The sequence below is a fragment of the Mesocricetus auratus genome, unplaced genomic scaffold (genome assembly GCF_017639785.1).
Source record: "Mesocricetus auratus isolate SY011 unplaced genomic scaffold, BCM_Maur_2.0 Super-Scaffold_4256, whole genome shotgun sequence".
NCBI classification, from domain to species: Eukaryota; Metazoa; Chordata; class Mammalia; order Rodentia; family Cricetidae; genus Mesocricetus; species Mesocricetus auratus.
This window is the reverse complement of record NW_024429182.1, coordinates 124,869,343-124,875,342: the sequence shown is the minus strand read 5'-3', so window position 1 is coordinate 124,875,342 and position 6,000 is coordinate 124,869,343. Positions and strand designations below refer to the sequence as shown.

Below are 6,000 nucleotides of genomic sequence, written 5' to 3'. Positions count from 1 at the left end.
GGCCTGGGCTTTTTTTGTTTGGGAGACTTTTGATGACTGCTTCTATTTCATTAGGGGTTATAGGTCTGTTTAGATTATTTATCTGTTCTTGATTTAGTTTTGGCAAGTGATATCTATCCAGGAAATTGTCCATTTCCTTTAAATTTTCAAATTTTGTGGAGTACAGATTTTCAAAGTATGCCCTGATGATTCTCTTGATTTCCTCAGAGTCCGTTGTTATGTCCCCTTTTTCATCCCTGATTTTGTTAATTAGCATGTTCTCTCTCTGTCTTTTGGTTAGTTTGGACAGAGGTTTGTCTATTTTGTTGATTTTCTCAAAGAACCAACTCTTTGTTTCATTGATTCTTCTCAGTGTTTTTCTGGTTTCTACTTGATTGATTTCAGCCCTCAATTTGATTATTTCCTGGCGTCTGCTCATCCTGGGGGAGTTTGCTTCTTTTTGTTCTAGAATATTCAGCTGTGCTATTAATTTTCTAGTATGACTGTTCTCCAGTTTTTTCATGTGGGCACTTAGTGCTATAAACTTTCCTCTCAGCACTGCTTTCGAAGTGTCCCATAAGTTTGTGTATGTTGTGTCTTCATTCTCATTGAAATCGAGGAAGTCTTTAATTTCTTTTTTTATTTGTTCCTTTACCCAGGGATGGTGCAATTGTGCATTGTTCAATCTCCATGAGTTTGTAGGGTTTCTGTGATTTGTGTTATTGTTGAATTCTAATGTTAATGCATGGTGGTCTGATAAGATGCAGGGGGTTATTCCAATTTTTTTGTATCTGTGGAGATTTGCTATGTTTCCTATTATGTGGTCAATTTTAGAGAAGGTTCCATGTGGTGCCGAGAAGAAGGTATATCCCTTTGTATTTGGGTGGAGTGTTCTATAGATGTCTGTTAAACCCAGTTGGGTCATAACTTCTATTAATTCTTTTGTTTCTTTGTTAAGTTTCTGTCTGGAGGTCCTGTCTAGCAGTGAGAGCGGAGTGTTGAAGTCTCCTACTATTAGTGTGTGAGATTTTATGTGCATTTTGAGCTTTAGTAATGTTTCTTTCACGAATGTAGGTGCCTTTGTATTTGGGGCGTAGATGTTTAAAATCGAGACTTCGTCTTGATGTATTTTTCCTTTGATGAATATGAAGTGCCCTTCTTCATCTCTTTTGATTGATTTTAATTTGAAGTCTAATTTGTTAGATATTAGGATTGCTACGCCCGCTTGTTTCTTGGGGCCGTTTGATTGGAAGATCTTTTCCCAGCCCTTTACTCTGAGATAACGTCTGTCTTTGGTGTTGAGATGTGTTTCTTGTATGCAGCAGAAGGAAGGGTTCTGTCTTCGTATCCATTCTGCTAGTCTGTGTCTTTTTATAGGCAAGTTGAGGCCGTTGACATTGAGGGATATTAATGACCATTGATTGGTGATCCTTGTTTGCACTTGGTTTATTGTTAGTGAAGTTATTTTGTGTAGTTTCTCCTCCCTTTTTCTTTTGGTGTTTTGTAAAGTATGATTATATATTGCCTGTGTGTTTGTGAATGTAGTTATCTTCCTTGGCTCTAGGTTTTCCTTCTAGCATTTTCTGTAGAACTGGATTCATGGATACGTATTGATTAAATCTGGCTTTGTCATGGAATATTTTGTTTTCTCCATCTATGGTAATTGAGAGCTTTGCTGGATATAGTAGTCTGGGCTGGCATCCTTGTTCCCTAAGCGTTTGTAGGACATCTGACCAGGATCTTCTGGCTTTCATCGTTTCCATTGAGAAGTCAGGTGTAATTCGGATAGGTCTGCCTTTGTATGTTACTTGGCCTTTTTCTTTAGCTGCTCTTAATATTTTCTCTTTACTCTGTAGGTTTGATGTTTTGATTATTATATGGCGAGGTGACTTCTTTTTCTGGTCAAGCCTATTTGGTGTTCTGTAAGATTCTTGTACTTTCATAGGCATATCTTTCTTTAGGTTAGGGAAGTTTTCTTCTATGATTTTGTTGAATATGTTTTCTGTACCGTTAAGTTGAAGTTCTTCACCTTCTTCTATACCTATTATTCTCAGGTTTGGCTTCTTCACGGTGTCCCATATTTCCTGGATATTTTGTGTTAAGGATTTGTTGGTTTTGAGATTTTCTTTGGTTGACGACTCTATATCCTCTAATGAGTCTTCAACACCTGAGATCTCTCTTCTATCTCTTGTATTCTATTGGTGATACTTGCATCTGTAGTTCCAGACCGTTTACCGAGCTTTTCTATTTCCAGCATCCCTTCATTCTGTGTTTTCTTTATCGTTTCTATTTCAGCTTTCAATCCTTCAACTGTTTGAGCTGTTTCCTTCATTTTCTTGGTTGTTTTTTCTTGGTGCTCTTTAGATTCTTTGAGAGATTTGTTTATTTCTTGAATTTTCCCCCATTTCATGGATTTTTTTGTTTGTTTTTTCTTCTATTTCTTTAAGGGATTTCCTCGTTTCTTCTTTGAGGGTCTCCATCATCTTCATGAAATAATTTTTAAGGTCTGTCTCCTCTTCTTCACCTATGTAGTGCTTTTCAGGTCTTGCTGGTGTTGGATCCCTGGATTCTGGTGGGGTCATGTTGGTGTTTCTATTGCTGGGTGATCTCTTATTCTGTCTTCTTCCCATCTCTTCTTCCAGTGGGTGCTGGTGTGGTCTTTCCGTCTCCACTGGTCTCCTTCCTTACTGCAGCTGAAGCTGGGGATGCTGAAGCTGGACTCTCTGGGGTTGGGGTCTTGGAGGGGCTGATCTCTTTCCTGAAGCTGGACTCCCTGGGGTTGGGGTCTTGGAGGGGCTGATGTCTTTCCTGTGTGGGCGGCTCTTCTGGAAGCCGGGAGCAGCCCCGAAGATGGAGGGGGATGGGTGATGGGCGGGCAGTCCCCGCTGGAGACCCAATCTCACCTGAAGCTGGGCTCCCTGGGGATTGGGTCTTGGAGGGGCTGATCTCTTTCCTGTGTGGGCGGGTCTTCTGGATGCTGGGAGCAGCCCAGAAGATCGCGGGGGATGGGTGATGGGCGGGCGGTCCTCCCCGCCTGAGACCCAATCCCACCTGAAGCTGGACTCCCTGGGGTTGGGGTCTTGGAGGGGCTGATGTCTTTCCTGTGTGGGCGGCTCTTCTGGAAGCCGGGAGAGGCCCGAAGATGGAGGGGGATGGGGGATGGGCGGGCGGTCCCCGCTGGAGACCCAATCTCACCTGAAGCTGGGCTCGCTGGGTTGGGGTCTTGGAGGGGCTGATGTCTTTCCTGTGTGGGCGGCTCTTCTGGAAGCCGGGAGTGGCCCCGAAGATGGAGGGGGATGGGTGATGGGCGGGCGGTCCCCGCTGGAGACCCAATCTCACCTGAAGCTGGGCTCCCTGGGGTTGGGGTCTTGGAGGGGCTGATGTCTTTCCTGTGTGGGCGGCTCTTCTGGAAGCTGGCCACTGATGGCATTTTAACTCCACCCAGCTGAGAAGGAGGATAGTCAAACACCCTACAATCAAGACAGTACCTGGGAAAGGACAGAAGGACAAAGGACTAGTAAGAACACTGTATCATTTCCAGGAAAACCTAAGCAGAAAGTTGTCTATCGCCACATCTAATTATACAGAACGCCAAGGAACAGAGTCCTGCCTTGTTTTCCTATTGACTTGTGATGAGAAGGAAGCTAATGGCATGTACCAATCAGTGGGAAGAAACCAGATTTCCTCACTGCTGCTTGTTTTGAGACCTGTTGTGTGGATTTGCCTGGAAGAACATGTCTCAAAGATAAATTATATCTTTGAAGTATCACTCAAATCCTACCTCTCATGGATATTTTTATTTTTCCCAGGGATTCCCCCACAGAGCTAGAGATGTCTAATCCGTGTTCTTCAGCCACACCCTACAACCTCTATTTTTCCTCATGTATCACTTAGATAGAGAAGCTTCTAGAACACAAATTCTAACAGGTTTCTCTTCTCGGAAGCTTCTCCGACTAGATCGGAATGTTGCAATGCCATTTGTGATCTGCTTCCCATTGATTCTCCTCCCTAAACGCTGCTCTGCTCCCACTAGGGCAACATGACATTTCCTGAGAAGAATGGCTTTTGCAAGGTACCATCTCTGTAGAAGCTTCCCCGTGTTTCCATCACTTTCTTTTCACCCCTCAAGCCTTCCCTCAGGACTCTTTGTGACTTCTAAGAGTGATGCTTCTCTCTCATCTTCCCTTGTCCTTCATCAGCACACACATCACTATGTGTTAGTTGTAATCATTTGTCTGGGTTCCCTGCTTTTGCCCTTAGCCCATTGGACTTGATAATATTAAAGTGCAGCATAATGTTGGCATACAATATATGTTTGGTATAATTTTGTTAAACAAGTGAATTTGAAACTATTTGGTCTTCTAGATAAGATGTGTTCATCACTTAGGGGGTTGAACATCTGTACATTTCTAGTAATTGCTATATATTTACTGCCTAATAGTTGAGAATAAATACACATTATATCTTTTCTCTAAACAGCATCGCTAAATCAGGTCAGTTTAATGCAATCTATAAATGACAAATTTGCAAAAGGCCTTTCTCTATAAACCTAATTTGAGACAACACTGGCATAAACTTAATGAAGTTTGAGAATAGAAAAAAAAACTTCAAAGTGGCCTGCTTTCCCCATAGGGGAAGTTATTGAATTGCATGTGATGAGCTCTGTTTTCTTTTAAGTGATGAATTTGACCATCTTAGCATTTATGAGGGAAGAAAACTGGGAAAGATACAATGGAAATGAAAAAAGATGAATAAAACTATTGAATAATTAGACTGGCTATGGTAAGGCCAACCCACTGTTACTTGAAAAAAAGAATGCTATCTCAGTAATTCTTAAAGAAGGACCTTAGAGGGATCGAAATGATGTAGCTGAACTATAGGAAATACAAAATAACACAAGAACATATAAGGTTTCATTCATTTATGCTTTCAAAAATGTTAGGAAGTCATGTTCTCTATTATAGCCACCTTGAAAAATTCAACACTATGTTCTATTTTATTAAGGATATCATACTGCATAAAAAAAGATGTCTATATGGGGGGGTCCAATAAGAATGGGAGAAATAGTCTCCCACAGAGATGTGCCCTTAATTTGTTATCTAGTAACAAGTGGTCAACCCTGACTAAATGATATATACACAGTAACCCTAAGCAAACTGAGCAGGTTGTTGTTTACATATCTAGTCATATATATGTAAAGAAATGGAACAAGTGAGGTGAAGGTACATCAGAGTGATTGAAGGGAGGAAAGAAAAGTGGGACATATAATTATATTTTAATTTTAAAATATTAATAAACCAAATTGCAACACATATATGAGCTTTGTCCTGTCTTTTAAGGAAACAATTTAAAGTTCCATGGAGAAACTTCTAAGAGTAGAATGTAATTTTGTTACTGAAAAATTGTCTCTAGGCATTTTGTATATTGTTCCTATATATTCTAGGAAGGAAAAACTCATTTTGAAGATAAATTCCACAATGAATGGCAGATGCTTTAGTGGCTTATGGTGACACTGGATTCTCAGATTAATACTATCAGCTTCTTCAGAATTCACGTGAGTATGCCAGTGTGGTTAGACACAATCCTTTCCTTTTATATTGCAATCTATGTCTTCAGCACACATTTCATCTTTGTTATTTATCACTTTATAGACAAAGAAATGGTAATGCTAAATAGCAAGCATTCCATGAAATTCCACTCTTGCTACAAGGGAGAAGAAAACTATGCTAGGACTGACCCATCTGTGAGTATCACACAGGGCCTTCATCTGCAAGCATGATTTATAGGGTATCCCTTCTTTGGGGATGTTCTATCTATGAGCACAATGCATACATAATGCCTCACTTCTTGGGGATATTTCCCTTAGTCTAACAATGTGATGCTTCTCTTCATCTTCTGGATGAAATGTAGTTTCTGCACCCTCAAAACAGTATCTCTATCAAACAACCAGCACTCTTTGTCCTCCCAAGAATATACAGCATTGCCTATCTGAGACAAATAGAGTAGGAAAGTGGAAATTTG

General features: G+C 40.7%; 1 long non-coding RNA gene across 1 annotated transcript in view; it reads right to left on the bottom strand.

The window, feature by feature from the left end:
* Nucleotides 1-3,332: 3,332 nt before the first annotated feature.
* LOC121135411 overlaps nt 3,333-6,000 on the bottom strand; it is a 30,681-nt gene continuing 28,013 nt past the window's right edge. Inside the window, exon 5 of the long non-coding RNA XR_005872546.1 lies at nt 3,333-3,467. This is a non-coding gene — a long non-coding RNA (uncharacterized LOC121135411). The remainder of the gene's footprint in view (nt 3,468-6,000) is intronic.